The sequence below is a fragment of the Aegilops tauschii genome, chromosome 1, assembly GCF_002575655.3.
Source record: "Aegilops tauschii subsp. strangulata cultivar AL8/78 chromosome 1, Aet v6.0, whole genome shotgun sequence".
NCBI classification, from domain to species: domain Eukaryota; kingdom Viridiplantae; phylum Streptophyta; class Magnoliopsida; order Poales; family Poaceae; genus Aegilops; species Aegilops tauschii.
The window spans coordinates 499,569,127-499,587,690 of NC_053035.3; the positions used below are offsets into that span (position 1 = coordinate 499,569,127).

At 44.4% G+C, this 18,564-nt stretch overlaps 1 long non-coding RNA gene across 3 annotated transcripts; it reads right to left on the minus strand.

The window, feature by feature from the left end:
- Positions 1-5,208: 5,208 nt before the first annotated feature.
- LOC123496956 (uncharacterized) lies at positions 5,209-8,635 on the minus strand. 3 transcript variants are annotated; one of them, XR_012183785.1, is made up of 4 exons: positions 8,330-8,635; positions 7,686-7,798; positions 6,014-6,423; positions 5,209-5,514 (listed from the first exon to the last, which is right to left on the minus strand). It is a non-coding gene; the product is annotated as an uncharacterized lncRNA (long non-coding RNA). The 3 variants fall into 3 exon arrangements; XR_006669089.2 differs by having other exon boundaries at positions 6,066-6,423; positions 7,686-7,789; positions 8,330-8,632; XR_006669088.2 differs by having other exon boundaries at positions 6,066-6,423; positions 8,330-8,631.
- Positions 8,636-18,564: the final 9,929 nt, after the last annotated feature.

Here is an 18,564-nt window from a genome sequence, read left to right on the forward strand (position 1 = left end):
TGAATGTCTATAAAAAAAGTTGATCGCTTATTAAAAAATGTTTTTTGGGACATACGAAAATGTAGAGTGAAAACAAAAACAAAAGAAAAACAATAAATGCAGAAGAAAAAATAAAACCAAACAAAAAAATGGAGAAGAAACAAAATGCAAGAAAACAAAAAGCAAAGAAAAAAAATTCAAGAAAGAATGAAAAAAATGGAGAAAAAAATAAAAGAAACAACAGAAAACAGGAAAAAAAAAACCCGGCTCGAATAGCCTCAAGTAGGACGCGCAGACCTTTTAAGAACAATAGCTTACCTTAAGCACAATAGCTTACCATCAGAGGGACCTAGAAGGAGTGGCTTTTTTTAGCGGTCCTAGGAGGAGTGGCTAGTAAGGCCAACCACTCGCTACTACGTGCTACTGATTATTTACATCGCAGACCTTTTAAACTCAATAGCAGACAGACTATTTATTGCACAAAACGTGTTTTTTGAGATGTGAACCAAAAAATTGATAGTTCACATATTTCAAAAGGAAAGTTCATGAACATGCCGAAAAGCTCATGTATTGAAAAAATGTTCAAACGGTTTGAAAAAATTCACAAATTCAAAGCCATACATGAATTTGAAAAAAGTTCGTGAGTTTGAAAAAAAGTTCATTGATTGTGAAAAAAGTTCATCAATTCTGAAAAAAGTAATTTTTTTTTGCAAAAAGTTCATCGAATTTGGAAATAAGTATCGATTGTGAAAAAAGTACATCAATTCTGGAAAAAGTTCATCGATTTAAATTTTTTTCATTGAATTTCAAAAATGTTCAACAATTATGAAATAGTTCATCGGATTTGAAAAAAAGTTCATCAATTCCAAAAAAGTTCAGAAATTTAGAGAAAGTTCATTGATTTCAAAAAATTTCACGAAATTTAAGAAAAGTAAAAACGAAAACGACAAGAAAAGGAAAAATAAAAGGACAAGAAAAAAGGAAAAAGAAAAGGAGAATAAAGGAAAGAAGAAGAGGAGGGAAAGGGGGAGGTTAACATGTCAGGCATTGTGGTCAGGTGGTTTGTGCTGATTACCGAGTACGTGAGATCCTGGGTTCGATTCTCCTCGGCGTGGGGGAGGGGGAGGGAGAGGGAGGAGCCGGCGCGGATGGGACAAACCCCGTGTATGTATGCCGGGCGCGGGTGATGTCTCTGCTCGTGCTGGTGCGTTGGCGTGTATGGTGTCTCGCCGACGGGCGCGACAGTGGCCGAGCGCCCCAACCTCAACCTCGCGCTGGAGTTGCAGATTGCAGATTATTTGGTATACTACTGAAGAATTAAGTATCTAAAACATTTGTGTCATTCCTTACAGAATTAGCCCAGCCGACATATATGAATTGGCATCAAATATTTAGGTCGAGTAGTGTACTTATATTAAGTTCAACATGTTTTACATTCACCAAAGTGTAGGTAGTTCTCACCATCAGCATCACATGGGACAAGTATAAATACAATCTCTAGTCGAGAATGTAATTTTCATGTTAGTTTGCTACTGATCATGATCATATTTTGTTAGTATTGATATACCTTCATATTAGAATATCTTTCTTATATCAACTATTTGCTTCAGACTGTAACTTAATTGTTGTAGCCATGGGGTAAAAGAAGCAAACAAGCATTTGAATCCATCTAGAACCTCAAAGAGCGTACGACTACGGTGCGGGCAACCCCTTGCAGCGGAATAAAAATGTGCCACTGCAGCCTCCCCCCTTCTACAGTGATGGGATCATGCCTCCAATCTCGACTGACTCATGCGAGGGTGCTGGTGCCCCCCACCCCCACCCCACTTATGCATCAGGAGGTCGCCAAAATATTACCATTTATGTTGCATCTTTAGTTTAGTCGAGACATATGTTCATCTTCTTGTTGAGTAGATTTGATGAGAGACTGATGCTGCTGCGATCATAAGTGCAGGTGATTTCCGTACATGCCCCTGAACCAACTAAATTTGACATTGATTCCGTAGCTTCCTTGGTAAGAATAATGCACACTCATCTTTGGATAGTTTGTATATAGTTAAGTTTGTAATGTACATGACCAAGTGCAGTCACATGGCTCACCAAATAGTATTTGCAGTGTCTTGGACTGTTATTTACACACAGAAAAATCATTTGTATTGCTCTAAACACGGTTGCATTTTGGTTATGTATATGTAGTACTTCCACCAATCTTCTTTTCCATACAAATATACAAGGCGCAAGCATTGGGAGTATGAAATGCAGCAACGGTTGATGGAGCTCGTCCAACCAGTGCGGCATTGTAGCTTTCCACATGTCATTGATTAATCGATCTACTTCTTAGCCCCATCAGATAATCCATCCTTCAATTGTATTGCTGATGTCATTACATATATGTAACTGAGAGAAAATAGGACTTTGTGAGGACTTTGTAAGCCCGGTTTAAGGTGTCTGGCTGGGTCGATTTTTTATGACCGTTCAACGACTCGGGCGTTCGCCAGGACGTGTGGGGACGATTTGGGGTGCCCGACTATTCTAAGATCTGCTGGGAAAGAAGTAAAGACCAACACCGGCATGTCTTTAGAGGCCACCTGCTCTAGGTCAGAGGGAGCTAGAGTATCTCAATAGAACTAGTCACGGTGCGGACACATCAACAAAGGTGGGTACCTGACCATTTGTTCAATTTTTCACCATATCGGTCAGCGGGTCCTTGGCAAGTCCAGAGTGTAGTATTGAATACATGCACCAACCAACTCATCCAAAAGTCTAAAATGATAGAGAGAGGTGAGTAATACATTTCAATACCCCCTCACGTCCAGGCTTATTTAATCCTTAGACGTGAGATTTATGTAGGCCGTAGAATGTTTTTTTATACTACATTGGCAGTCTTAAACCTATGACCTCCCAGCTCTGATGCCATACTGAACTAATGCATCAACCAACTCATTCAAAAGTCCGAACTGATAGAAAGAGGCAGATAATATATTTGAACACACAATACTTCCCACAAAGACAGGATGGGAGCAGTTTTGTGCCACAAAGCATGCATACCAGACCAAATAGCATAACTAAAACACATGTCATTTCCAATTTTCTATCAGAGCCAAAAGGGTTGCTGCATGAACAATATCAGCATCAGTGTTTTTATCACCCCAAGACCACCAGTTTGAGATAGACACCATACTAGGAGCATCTCTAAACCCCATGAGTCCAGTGATCACTCTCCAAAGCTCAATCGAAACAACACAATTAAGAAATAAATGCTTGCAGGATTCAGCTTCACAACAAAATAAGCAACTTTGATCAGCTACACATTGCCTTTTGCGTAGATTATCTCTAGTGAGAATCTTATTATTAGCAGGCAACCAAAGAAAGATATGAGCTCTAGCAGGATTCTTCAAACGCCACACTTCAAGAGTGTTAACAGGAAGAATCCCCCTAAATTTGATAATCTTGTAGAAAGATTTAACAGTGTAAATACCTATAGGATCATAGTTCCAAATTAAAGAATCTTCACTATCGACAACTCACGAGTAAAGCATCTCCTAAAGGTAATTTTAAGCTAGACACCGTCCCAAAATTTTCTAATAGTAACATTATGTTCATTAGCAAGGGATAAATATGAAGGAAATATGCCCTAGAGGCAATAATAAAGTTATTATTTATTTCCTTATATCATGATAAATGTTTATTATTCATGCTAGAATTGTATTAACCGGAAACATAATACATATGTGAATACATAGACAAACAGAGTGTCACTAGTATGCCTCTACTTGACTAGCTCGTTGATCAAAGATGGTTATGTTTCCTAGCCATAGACATGAGTTGTCATTTGATTAACGGGATCACATCATTAGGAGAATGATGTGATTGACTTGACCCATTCCGTTAGCTTAGCACACGATCGTTTAGTATGTTGCTAATGCTTTCTTCATGACTTATACATGTTCCTATGACTATGAGATTATGCAACTCCCGTTTACCGGAGGAACACTTTGTGTGCTACCAAACGTCACAACGTAACTGGGTGATTATAAAGGTGCTCTACAGGTGTCTCCAAAGGTACTTGTTGGGTTGGCGTATTTCGAGATTAGGATTTGTCACTCCGATTGTCGGAGAGGTATCTCTGGGCCCTCTCGGTAATGCACATCACTTAAGCCTTGCAAGCATTGCAACTAATGAGTTTTTTGCGAGATGATGTATTACGGAACGAGTAAAGAGACTTGCCGGTAACGAGATTGAACTATGTATTAAGATACCGACGATCGAATCTCGGGCAACTAACATACCGATGACAAAGGGAACAACGTATGTTGTTATGCGGTCTGACCGATAAAGATCTTCGTAGAATATGTGGGAGCCAATATGAGCATCCAGGTTCCGCTATTGGTTATTGACCGGAGACGTGTCTCGGTCATGTCTACATAGTTCTCGAACCCGTAGGGTCCGCACGCTTAACGTTTCGATGACAGTTATATTATGAGTTTATATGTTTTGATGTACCGAAGGTTGTTCGGAGTCCCGGATGTGATCACGGACATGACGAGGAGTCTCGAAATGGTCGAGACATAAAGATTGATATATTGGAAGCCTATGTTTGGATATCGGAAGTGTTCCGGGTGAAATCGGGATTTTACCGGAGTATCGGGAGGTTACCGGAACCCCCCGGCAACATAATGGGCCTAGGTGGAAGAGAGGAGAGGCGGCTAGGGCTGGGCCGCGCGCCCCTCCCCCTAGTCCGAATAGGACAAGGAGAAGGGGGCGGCGCCCCCCTTCCTTCTTCTCCCTCTCCTCTTTCCCCCCTCCCAAGTCCTAATCCAACAGGACCCATCATATAGCAACGCATTTTTCCGTATCTAAATGTCCATATATGCGTTGCTAGCGTCTTTACCAACGGTTTTGGATGCGTAGCCTTATCCAGTGTTGCTAGCGCATAATGCAACGGTTATACTTCCGTTGGTAAAAGGAACCGTTGCAAGAGTACAACACATAAAACCGACTTTTACAACACTCATATACGTTGGTGGTTAATGTCGAGGAATTCAAATCTCATCTACAGGATTTCAAATCCCATTGCTTGGCCACAAAGAATTTGCAACGCTTCAGGTGTTTTACATATAAAATGTGAATAATATTTTATATATTTCCAGTAATTAAATTAATGCTCCACATAATGATGATAAGTATGTATATCAAGTCAGAAGAAAAAATATACGCACGACAGGAAGAAATCATATATTGAAAACAACTGTGGAATTACAATAGTTGATATTACAGGAGGAATAACATCCAAATGTGATGCATAACCTGAATATTCTCTTGACAGCAAAACTTAAACTGAAATCATCCATCAACATCCCTACAGCTTAAACTAAAACTTAACCAAGGAACATCATCCAACAGGAAAAGCATCCCTACAACTAAACTAAAACTGAGAACAGCCATCATCGTCTTCATCGTGAACCGGGAACATCATCATCATCATTGCAGTATACTTGCCACGCACCCATATAATCATCCGTATATCTTTTGAATCTACAAACAAAATAACAAAATGAACTGTTAATACACAATGCATTGACATGATGCAAATAGTGATGGGTTGCCCAGCAAATAGGAAACATTACTTCTTACAATGGGTCATTACTTTCGAAACATTGGTTGCCTGCCTAGATTACAACTATTACAAAGAAAAGTTGTGACCTGAAAGTATTCCCTTACAACTCAATATACTACCTCAGGTCACAAAACAAACATAAACAGACTCGGAGAAAAATAAACAGATGTGGTTGTGGCCTAAAAGCAAGCCACTAATAACATAGTACCTACTTAGTTGACGGATTAAAATCATAATAGACACTGCTTGTATGGAACAGTGCAAGCGACATAATGGGAAATTCAGCAATTTACAAACCATGACAGCAAGAGTTCATGAGGGTAATTCAGCAATTTATGAATCAAAGTGGTATGAGCTCAGTGGTCACTTTAGCAATGTACAAATCAAAAAGGCAAGAGCATCTAAGAAGAACATTACTTGCATTTCCGTCTTCGCAAACAGTTAACATATGGAGATCGCAGACAGTTACCAGAACTATGACTACGAACACTGCTGTATCTTGGACAAATCTACTCGCAGCTCCAGCCGTCCGTGATGTCGCCTCCATCTCGGCAGTGCTGGAACGGATGAGTGCGGTGCCTCACATTAAATTACACACAACAATAGGTACACAATTGGTGAGATAGGAGTACATAAATAGTTGAATAAGAGCAGAAAAGAAGGCTGAAAAATGGTTAGAGCTAATCTAAGCAATAAAGGAATAAATAAATAATCACCTCAACGGAAATAGTCTTAGTTGAAGGTAAAACTCAATGATGTACTATGAATGTAGACACTGGCACATTGAAAACCACCGAATGGCATTGAGTATTTCTTTCTTCGGAAACCTGCGCACAAACAAACACTGAGCCTCTATTTAATGAATGACTAATATGATGATTAACAGTGAGCTGCTGCCGGTGTATATGTGCGTGTGCTTGCTGCAAGCTTTAGTATATGAATGTTTGCACATGAACATGCATAAAGCTCAGGTGTGGGTTGCATCTAAGTGGGGTATTGGGATTCAGTTTTTTTTACACTATGATGTACAGCGGTAGTAGATAAGTATCTTTTTTAGATTAGTAGATAAGTACTTGGTATAGATGAATCCTTTGCATTGACTTGACCCAATTGCATATATAATAACTGCATGCTATGAGAGCAGTGGCGGAGCGTGACCAAAACACAACAGGGGGCCAAATCCATCTAAAAACACACAATATGCATGAAAAAGCTACTCATCATAGAACATGTGTAAGCGATAATTTGTAGGGATCCCATAATTATATGACTAAACAATATGTCGTTTCCATTGTTGCTATATATCTAAATCAGGAATTTATAATGCATCAAATTTTCCAGCATTTAACCGATGCAGTGAACATCTATATGAATAAATTATCATCACACCTCGCTTCTCAGTTACTCTCTCCGTTCCAATCAAAAAATAGGACATACACTTTCTGTAGTAAACTAACCAAGCGATTAGCCAGGCAAGCACGAAGCACCAACCAGCAGTGTCCAAGGCGTTTGGTTTCAATCAACAAGGAGCCGCAACCCAGCAAGAGGATTAAGGTCCAGTGCGCACAAGTGCTGGTGCGTCATCCGTCCGGCGTGGTGGCTTGCCGGCGTCAGCGGCATGCAGCTCCAAGCCTCCGACCGATAAGAAGGGGATAAACAAGTCGATAAAGAGGAGGAGCCAAGGAGGTCATCAGACGAACGGACGAGTTCGCAATGGTCGGTCGCTCAAATCATGTCAGCGGAGGATGGTTCACAATAGCTGTGCCCTGGTAGTGATCTAGCCCTGCAGGAGCAGTCTATCGGAGCCGTGGAGAATCGGGGATGGACGCTGTTCCTAGACTGCTACTGGGCATTATCTCCTGGGCTGTGCTAAAGTAGTGAATAAACTTCGTATAAAATTCTTTTTGTAATTTTGGAAGGGAGGTCGTGGCCCAGTTTCGCCTCCACTACCCTCCTCCAGTGTATGAGAGGACAATCACATAACCAAATGACAAAGAAAATGTGTACTGTCTTATTTATCAGTGTTTTGAATCATATCAACAGCATCAAAGCAACATCATAGAAGAAACAATGTGGATTATTAATTCACCTGCTCACTAAACACAAAGATGTACGTGCTTTCCCCAACAGGTCCACGTCCACTAGTATTTGCGCTGGACGTGAAAGCCACCATTAGCAAGCTACTACCTCCACCTGAATAACCTGACCATCAGACTCCCAAAAAGTGTGAAATTGCAACAAAAGCTTTGATTAGTAACTCATCAAAACTGCAATACAGAGATCTATTAAGACTGGACCCCTCTTTAAATATTGTAACTCTTGTAATAGACTATTTAACATGGGGTCCGCATATAAGAAGTAGTGCTTCTCTACATAAAAAAAAAGAAAGGATTAACGACTCATCTACCAAGGATGGATGAGTTAGCACTTAGCAGCGTATAAGAATTTTTAAAAATTTGATGCTCCATTGATATCTAATAATTACTAATTTAATAGAGTAGCAATCAGTGCATAAATGTAAATCAACGGAGATAGGAAGTCAGTCTATAGGCCTATCAGTGTTCGTCAATGAATTGCACAAGGGTCAAACTTTTTTGACAGGGATTAGCAGCAATAGAATCGGGGGGGGGGGGGGGGGGGGGGTATACCGAGACGTCTCAGGAGAAGAGAAGAACAGAGGTTAGAGAAAAGGGAAGAGAGAGAGGCCAAAGCCAGGGGAGGGGATTCACTCACCGGACGAGACGACGCCATGGCCACCGGCGCCTGAGCCGACGCCCGAAGCCCTAGCCATCGGGGAAAGGTCGCGGCCGGGTGGGCTTTGGTGGCCGCTACCGCCGGATCTAGCCGCATGGAAGGGCGCCACGGTGTGAGGGGACGTCGGGCTGTGCTTCGCGATGGCGGGATTCGCCGGACATCGCCTGAATCAGCCGCCGCAGGTGGCGCAATGAGGAGTCGCATCAAGAGAGAGAGATGGGATGTGAGAGGGATAAGTGGGTGGGTGGGTGGGTGATGCGGCGGATCCGGTAGCCTCCGGAGCTGCGAGGTGGGAGGAGGGCAGGGGAGGGCCGGCGGCAAGGGGGAGAGGAGGGTGATGAGGCGGTTGGTGGCGGCGACTTGGGAGAGAGGAGGGCATCGGGGGATTTGTTTCTCGCGCATCCCTCTCTCCTTCCCTATTTTTTTGGTATATGTCCCACGATAGGGTCAAAGAGATGTAAATCTGCATTCTGCAACGCATACGTGCAACCTTTCATATGCGTATCTATTATGAATTTTACAACGTATAGCTAGTTGTAGAATGTGCGTTGCTTTATAAGGGGTATTCTTGTAGTGGTGTGCGTAGGAATTTTTTTGAAATTACTACGTTCCCCAACAAAATATCCCAGAATTGAGTAGCTAGAGTAGAGAGGATCCAGACCACTGGTCCTCCTAGAATCTGATCTTCTGGCCATTGCCAACCTTTCAAGAATAACCAAATTTAGTGGCATTAGCAGCCCAAATAACATCTTACCAGAAAGGGGAAACACCAATTGAAGAACAAGAGAATAGGTTGGGATTATGTGTCCTATATTTAGCATCCACAATCTGTTTCAAATTTTACCATCATCTAGGTGGTATCTCTTGACCCAAGTGGCAAGCAAACATATATTCAAATGAGCTATGTTGGTCATAGCAAACCCCCGTAGTCTTTTTTAATCGTTATAAAGAACCCCAAGCAACCAAGTGGTATTTGTGATGACCCTCATAATCATCCCCAAAATAGTGAGCTAGCTGGGAGTTGATCAAAGTAACAACCCATTTAGGGAATTCAATAATTTCCATTAGGTAAGAAAGGAACTTAATAATTCAATGGCAATCGTGCTTGTATATTTTGGTTGTTGCGAGGAATCATGCTCGTATGAACTTTTTGTACACTTCGATGCTCTTTTCATTTCCCTCTGCTTTGCTCTTCAGTTTTTATGTAGCTCGAGACCTATGGTTTGTTTCAATGGAAAACAGCGGGAATCTAAAAGAAATTCAAGACGGATAGGAGGAACACATCTAGACCTACTAATAAAGAGAATAGGCATTCTTGGCCCGTTATTCAATTTTGCAGAGAACCCCCCTAAGTTACTGGTAATGAAGATGCATTCTAATTTTAAGTCAGATGTTCATTTTTGTAGAAAACACCCTGATATTTTTGGTAATCAACCCGCATCCCGGTTTTAAGTCAGATTATCACTTTTCAGGATACCCCTGATAATTGGGTTAATCAACCCGCAGTACATATTAAATGATTTTTTAAAATATCTATATCATTTAAACAGTAAATCCAAATTTAACTTGTTATATATGTAATTTGATTAGAAAAATATGTAGAGTTTGAATATGATGTTATTTAACCATTTAAAAATGCTATTTAGAATGCAACCTTAATCAATAGCATGATCCATCTTTCTTTCATATTGGTGCCGATTCAGATTGGAAATGAACACCTCAACAGAACTGAGATCAGCACTTATTTTCTTGTGATGATGTTCTCGAATCTGAACTTTTTGCAATCAAGGAGGGTATCGTGCTTGCCTTAAATGGAGTGATCTTCCCATCGATGTTAAATCAGATAGTCTCGAGGCTGTGAAGGTGGTGCAAAATGGAGATACTAATAGATCAAGAAATACTTTTTTGGTCAGGAGATTAAGGATTGTCTAGCTGAGCCTAATTCCTGTATTACTCGTATACAACGTAGACAACATTCTGGTAGTCATTTCATGAATACTTTTGGGAGTATTCAAGCTCGAACTGTTGTATAGCTTGCGTCTGGACCAAAGGAAGTCCTTGACATTGTCGTTCGTGATTGTATCGATGAAGGTTGAGTAATAAAATAATTTTCACGCAACAAAGATAGATATATACATTCACTATACCTTACACATACATCTACTTCGTACATGTTGAATAAAATCCATCTGGTGCATCTCTATCAAGTATTTCCACGAGCAGACATAAGGGTATCTCCAATACGGACCCTCAAACCACTCGCATCTGTCCGGACTGTGTGGGTCGGACGCATTTTGGTATCCAATGTGGTACCCCATCCGTCTGTAGATCGGTCCGGACATCCGTTTTCCTGCAAAAGGAAGCCAGGTCCCACCCAAGACCCTCTCCCACGCTATCTCTGCAACGAACAACCCGCTTCTCGCGCAACACGTATGCCGGCCCAGAGCCGCAACAGCCAACACTGATGTCTCATGATGTGATAGGATTTGAGGGCGGTGCTAGACCATATGGGCCACACCGCTTCAATGCAGACCGTCGTCCCGAGAAACGAACTCTGGCTGCTCTGTCGCATTGAAGCGGGCTTTTTTTTGAATTGAGGGGCATGCCCCCGTTTTCATTTCATTGCATGAAAGGAAACCAATAAAACAGATCAAGTATTCTTCAGATCCCATCCAGCCCCCAGATGTCCTACCATGACATCCAAGCATCAGCAACTAGACAACCAAGAGAATAAAGCTTGCAACTAAAAAAAAAACTCCACACTTATAAGAAATGCACACCCAGGTGAGAGGTAACCACACATGGCTCCTCTTCCCCACCCATCGCCACATTGAAGCGGGCTGACCGTCCGTTCTCCTTGCCGCAACTATTTGAGCATGGCGTTGACACCGTCCACATGGCACTCTGCATATCTCCATGTATTGCCGCCGCCCCCCTCTTCCTCCATTCATGGACGATGTGCAAGTCCCGGGCATCGGCACCGGCGGGCGGTTCCGAATCCGGCTATGGATCATGGCTCCACCAGCCTCGCTGTTTGGGGCCCAGCCCGTCACGGATAAGGCCCAATTGGTCCTCGGAACATTGGATAGGAATGACGCTGCCTTTCGCGGGGGTTGATCCTGAGACCAGACGTCACCCCAAAATCGTGCAAGATTGCCATGCAGATTTCCACATCGTTTGGCTCCAGTTTTAGGAACATCATCGCATCATCAACGAAGAAGGAAAGTCGGTGGTTTAGACCTCGTGGAGCTAGCGGCGTGAGGAAGCCGTTAGCCGTGGCGTATTTTAATAGGTGATGGAGGCCTTCCATGACGAGCAGAAAGAGTAGTGGCGAGAGGGAATCACCCTGTCGGTGGCCTTGGCCATTGAAGAGTTTGCGCCCCGGGATGCCATTCGCCATAATCTGCGTTGTAGTCATTGATAGCAGTCCACATATATATATCCACGAGTTCCATCGCCTACCGAAACCCATTCTTTGTGAGCACTTGAAGCAAGAAGGCCCAATCCACCGTATCAAAAGCCTTGGAAATGTCCAAACACCTCACCACCAAAGACAAAGATGGCAAGGATCAGGTCACCCCTAACCCTGCCCATACCCCCTGGCTAGTCCAGGATCAACAAATCGTTGCGTATCTCCTGCGCAATCTGTCCAAGGAAGTCCTCATCCAAGTCGCCTCGCTTGAATCCTCCATGCCATCTGGACTTCCTTGGCCACCATGTTCTCCGCCGTCTCGCTGTCCCGCGCCAACAACCTTCGCTCTACACTCACCAACGCCTAGAAGGGTTCCATGTCCGCCTCCGCCTACTTTGGCCACATGCACTCCCACTCCGACGAGCTCACCGCGGCAGGCAAACCCCTTGGAGAAGGGGAGCTCATCTCTTTCATCATTGCCGGGCTTGACATGGATTATCAACCCATCATCTCTGCTCTAGACGTCCGCACCGAGCCCATCACCGTTGACGGCCTCTTCTCCCTCGTGGCGAACTTCGATCAGCGCATGGAGATGTTCCATGGCGCTGGCAATGGTGGCTTCAAGTCCTCCGCAAACATCGCCTCGCGGGGCCGTTCTGGTGGCGGCAACGGTGGCTATCGCAAAGGCGGGGGTGGTGGTCCTCGTGGCGCTAATAGCGGCGGCGGCGGCTACAACGCTGCTGCTGGTGGATCCAGCGGTGGCGCTTCTGGTGGCTACCACATGGCGGGCGGAGGCGGCGGCTTCCCTAACCCTAACTCTGGCGGCGGCTATGGCTTCCACCAGAACAGCGAGGGTAACCAGAACTCCTCTGGTGGTGGCGGCTACAATCGGCACTCCGGCAACAACAATCGGCGCCCCTTTCAAGGGTACGAAGGGTATGAAAATAAATGTCAAATATGCAAAAAAAACATATTGCAAAAGACTGTGATTGGCGCTACGCCGATGACAAAAATTCCCAGAAAAAGAAAGTTGCAGCTGCAACTGACGTGTCTTATGGCGTTGATACCGACTGGTACATGGACACGGGTGCCACCAACCACATCACAGGCGAGTTGGACAGGCTAACTATGCATGAGAAATATCGTGGCCATGATCAAGTCTACACTGCAGCAAACGGTGCAGGTATGGAGATAAGTCATGTTGGTCAATCTTTTATCAAAACCCCACACAAAAATCTTGAAATCAATGACATCCTGTATGTTCCAAATGCTTCCAAGACTTTGCTATCTGTTCATCGTATTGCTCTTGATAATAATGTGTTTCTAGAGTTTCACCCATTCTTCTTTTTGATCAAGGATCAGGTCACGAAGAAAGTTCTCCATAGGGGTGTCTGTGTTCAAGGCCTCTATGCTTTGCTTCCCAAGTATTGCCAGTACAATAAACAAGTGTATGGTGCCATCAAGCTTTCTACTGAAAGGTGGCACAATCGCTTAGGTCATCCTTCTTTTTCTACTGTTCATCAGATTCTTAGTAGAAATAAACTCCCAGTTGTTGGTGAGAGGAACTTAGAAACCATTTGTGATTCATGTCAACGAGCAAAAAGTCATCAATTGCCATATGGTGTGTCCACTAGTGTATCCACTAAGCCTTTGCAGCTTAATTTTTCTGATGTGTGGGGTCCTGCCCCCACCTCTGTTGGTAGACACTCTTACTATGTGAGCTTTATTGATGATTACAGCAAGTATACTTGGATATATCTCCTTAAGAAACGTGCTGATGTGTTCCAAGTTTTCCACAATTTTCAAGCTCTCGTTGAACGCAAACTTGACAGCAAAATTATTTCTGCACAGTCGGACTGGGGGGGTCTTTCTTTCAGAAGATAGGTATCTCGCACAACGTCTCCTGCCCACGTGCGCACCAACAGAATGGCTCTGCTGAACGCAAGCATAGGCACATCGTTGAAGTAGGTCTTGCTATCTTAGCTTCTGCTTCAATGCCACTAAAATTCTGGGACGAAGCCTTTCTCACTGCCGTGCATCTCATTAACATGTGGCCCAGTCGCCCTATCTCTAATGAAACACCCACTGAACGTCTCTTTCATGTCACACCAGATTACACCACACTTCGCATTTTTGGGTGTGCCTGCTGGCCAAACATTCGTCCCTACAACACTCGTAAGCTTAGTTTTCGGTCTAAGCAATGTGTTTTCCTTGGGTATAGTGCTCAGCATAAGGGGGTCAAGTGCTTAGATGTTTCCACCGGACGTGTGTATATCTCCCGTGATGTTGTGTTCGATGAAACTCAAATCCCTTTTGCAAAACTCCATCCAAACGCCGGCGCCCTTCTTAGAAAGGAAATTCTTCTCCTTCCTCCTCATCTCTCCGGCGTTCCGTGTGAGGGTAATGCTAATTGTACTGACCCAACTTTGACTAACCCATCACCTGTTGCACCTGAGTTTTGTATTTCAGCAGAAAACGGCACAGAAAATACTGTATCAGCAGCATTAGAAGAGGAAACAAGCAATCCAAGGGAATCCTCATCAGGATCAGTGCCCCTGACTTCGTCAGGCCCGACCGCATCTTCCCAGGGATCGCTGCTGGGCTCGGGCAGGCCGCCGAGCCAGCCCCACCCCGCCACGTTGCACCTTCCCACCGAACCGGCTCCCCAGGCGAGGCGCGCCAATCAGCTGCAGGGGGCAGCCCGACCAGGAGGCACGCGCCGGTTTCCCCAGGCGAGCCGCGCCAATCAGCTGCAGGGGGCAGCCCGACCAGGCGGTATGCGCCGATCCCGCAGGTCTATTCCAGGCGGGCCCCCGCAGCTGCAACGGATGGCCGCGGTGCTGATCTCGTGGCCGATCCGCCTGGATCTTCTACGGCCGCCCCTGATGACCCTTCTACGACCGCTGCCACAGAAGATCCCGCCCTGCCAAAGCAGATCTGCATCCTCGGGATCGCGAGGATCTCGCCCGTCGCTGTCTGCGTCTTTGCCAGGATTGTCTGCGGCTCCTTCGCTGCAGCCTCGTACACGCTTGCAGGCAGGAACCATTCAGCCCGTTAATTACAAAACAAAGTATGGTTTAGCTGCTTCATCTGACTCCGCAGGTGAACCTCGTACTGTCGCTGATGCTCTTGCTGATCCTCGGTGGAAGCATGCTATGGATGAAGAATTTCGTGCTCTGCAGAATAATAATACTTGGCACCTTGTTCCTTATCATCCACGTCAAAACATCATTGATTGTAAGTGGGTGTATCGCATCAAACGTCGATCAGATGGCACCATTGATCGCTAGAAAGCCAGACTCGTTGATGAGGGTTTTAAGCAGAGGTATGGACTTGACTATGAGGACACCTTTAGTCCTGTTGTTAAAGCTGCTACCATTCGCCTTGTATTGTCTGTTGCTGTGTCCAGAGGTTGGAGCCTTCGTCAGCTAGATGTACAGAACGCGTTTCTTCATGGTGTTCTGGAAGAGGAAGTTTACATGAAACAGCCTCCTGGGTATGAAGATAAACACAAACCCTTTCACATTTGCCAGCTTGATAAGTCCCTCTATGGTCTCAAGCAAGCCCCTAAAGCATGGTATTTACGCCTGAGTTCCAAACTGCAAGCACTTGGCTTTATTCCTTCCAAGTCAGATACATCACTGTTTATTTACAAAAAGTCACACACTACCATTTTTGTGCTGATTTATGTCGATGATATTATTGTCACCAGTTCCTCTGATAAGGTTGTCACAGCTTTGTTGCAAGATTTGCACTCAGATTTTGCTCTTAAGGATCTGGGAGATCTTCACTTTTTTCTTGGTATTGAGGTGAAGCGGAACAGTGAAGATGGTCTTCATCTTTCTCAGGAAAAATATGCGACTGATCTTTTGAGCAAGGCTGGGATGCGAGACTGTAAACCATCCCCAACTCCACTTTCCAGTGCAGAAAGATTATCTCTTGCAGAAGGTGTACTCTTGAATCAAGAGGATGGCACCAAGTACAGAAGTTTGGTTGGAGCACTTCAGTACTTAACACTTACACGGCCTGACATTTCTTTTGCAGTTAATAAAGTATGTCAGTTTCTGCATGCACCTAGCTCAGCTCATTGGACTGCTGCTAAGCGGATTATGCGATATGTAAAGAGTACCTTGAGTGTTGAACTCACTTTCAGCAAGTCATCCTCTACTCTTGTTAGTGCTTTTTCTGATTCTGACTGGGCAGGATGTTTGGATGACAGGCGGTCCACTGGTGGTTTTGCAGTTTTCTTTGGACCTAATCTTATTTCTTGGTGTGCCAAGAAGCAAGCAACAGTGTCACGATCTAGTACTGAGGCAGAGTATAAAGCACTAGCCAATGCAACAGCTGAGATCATCTGGGTTAAGGCCATGCTCAAGGAACATGGAATACATGCTCAAACACCATGCCTTTGGTGTGATAATCTTAATGCCACATATTTTTCTGCTAATCCTGTGTTTAATGCAAGGACAAAACACATTGATATTGACTATCACTTTGTGAGACAAAGAGTTGCAAGCAAGGAGTTGGAAATTTGATTCATTCCTTCAAAAGATCAAGTTGCAGATGGGTTTACAAAAGCTTTGGCTACAAGACAATTCGAAGAGTTTAAACGTAATCTCAACTTGAGAAGTTCAGATTAAGGGGGCGTGTTAGACATGTCACGTACGTATAAGTGGCATTGTCATGTATTCTTGTTAGGAGGTTAGAGATATCATTTATTCTCTTCTATCTCTTTATCTCCCTAAACCTCCCTGTAAATCTCCTCTGTTCGGTTAGCCCTTGTGCTGCCGCATCTTGTACCAACCATGCATATCAATATATATATCACGCAGGTGTCCTGTATGGAGATTGAGACGCTTCCATCATTCTCCACACCTGTACTAGAGTTCCTGCACGGCTCGCCAGTGGAAAGGGGTAGAAAATAAAAGCCATTGGCCTGGAGAGATATATACTGGAGTGCATTGGAAGACATGAGGGACACGGAAATAGGTGGTAAAATCGCACAAAACAATATAGTTTGTAAAGAGTCATCCAAGATCTCTCCTACTCAGTTTAATAGTCAGCAAATAGCACACTGAGAAACACAATGTTCTCTCGCAGTTTCTGGCTGCATGTTAATTACGACAAGGAAAATGTTTTCATGGTCTTTAGTCCCGATAGCAGATCGACCTCCAACAATTTGCCTGCCTCTTTGCGCCTGTTTGCGTACCTGCCTTTGTTGTGGAGACATCATATTGAAGGAATCCCTATAAAGCCTAATTTGGATGTAAAGCAGGTGATAGCGGTTGGGGCTTGGTACTTATGGTGGGTGCGCCGTGAGCTCACCCATGATGGATCACCGCCACCTCCCTCGAGATGGCCTATTTCGGTTCTGGCAATTGCAAATAATTTTCATCAAGCCAACTTAAAAATTCGCGTTGAACATGAACATAAATGGAGCAAGCCGGAACCCAAGTTTGTGAAGCTAAACCTGGATGCCTCTTTCCATATGGATGAGGGTGCACGAGCCATTGCAGCTGTTCTTAGAGACAGTAATGGTAATTTTTTGGCGGCACAATGTCGGTTTATACCTTACGCAGCAGATGTGGTGACAACGGAGGGTATGGCTATGCGTGATGGACTAATCTTTGCAAATTCTCTGGGGTTCCCTCGAGTGGAAGCTGAGTCTGACTCCTTGACGGTAATTGATTATTGTACTGGACAGACAAAATGGTGGGATGCTGCGGCGGCGATCTTTGCGGAATGTGTGGACGTGTCTTCGTCAATCGGGAAGGTGAAATTTAAACATTGTTATCGTTCTTCTAATCAAGCGGCGCATGTGCTAGCTAATCATGGTTTTTGTAATAAGATTTCTTGTTGTTGGATGGGGGAGCCTCCGGGCTGCCTAGTTTCAAATCTTGTGGACGATGTAATCCCTGTTTAATTTTTAATAAAGCTAGCCATGATGGCCTTCCTTAAAAAAAAAAAAGCTTCAGCGTACCTGCCTTTGTTGTGGGGACATCATATCGAAGGATTCCATAGCAATACTGAACGAGCCAGTGAATGATTCCACCAGGAAGAACTATTGCATCTTTTTGCTCCAGGACCGGACTCAATGTGAGGCCAACACTCCGGGATCAGTGGCAGCAGGTCCCGAGCCGGTGCCGCCGATGTGGCGGTTCTGATTCTCATAGCATGTCCATTCTCCATTGTAGCTTCTCAGATCGGCAACCAATAGCAAGGAGGAGGAGCAACTGATGCCGTCTGCCGCTGTAAGCATGACAAACGAGCTGTGCCAAGGACGACCGTAATCTGTGCAAATGTCCGGAGGATCACCGAGGAAGGTGCGTTCACCTGTCATAGGGTTGTACACACATAAGTTGTAGGCTTGTAGCGGGATCCGTCCTGAACTCCAAAGACCGGCGGAGGAGGACGATGCCACCGCGCGATGTTAGGGGAATGTATTGGCAGGGTAGGTTGTCGGCTAGGCGGTTGTCACAGAAGGACGCTGGGGCAAGCGTGGCCTGTGGGAAATTCGGGGCTGTAGCAGGAGATCCGGCGGGAGCGTTGTTGGTGAGGCCATGTGCCACAGTCGTACCAGGCTTGATCGCTCGCAACTGCTAACACAAGGGTCCGTCCGGCTCTGATATAGTAGTAGTACAAATACTAGATGCATACGCCAGGCAGCAGCATTATTTTCCCTGTTTTTTATTTTTTGCAGTGGAGTAGCGGTAATGGGATGTTGGGTAGGTACCCCTCGTGACGACCAGCACGTGCGAGTACGTGCATGTGTGATACAGTACGACCAACATCGAAACGTTCC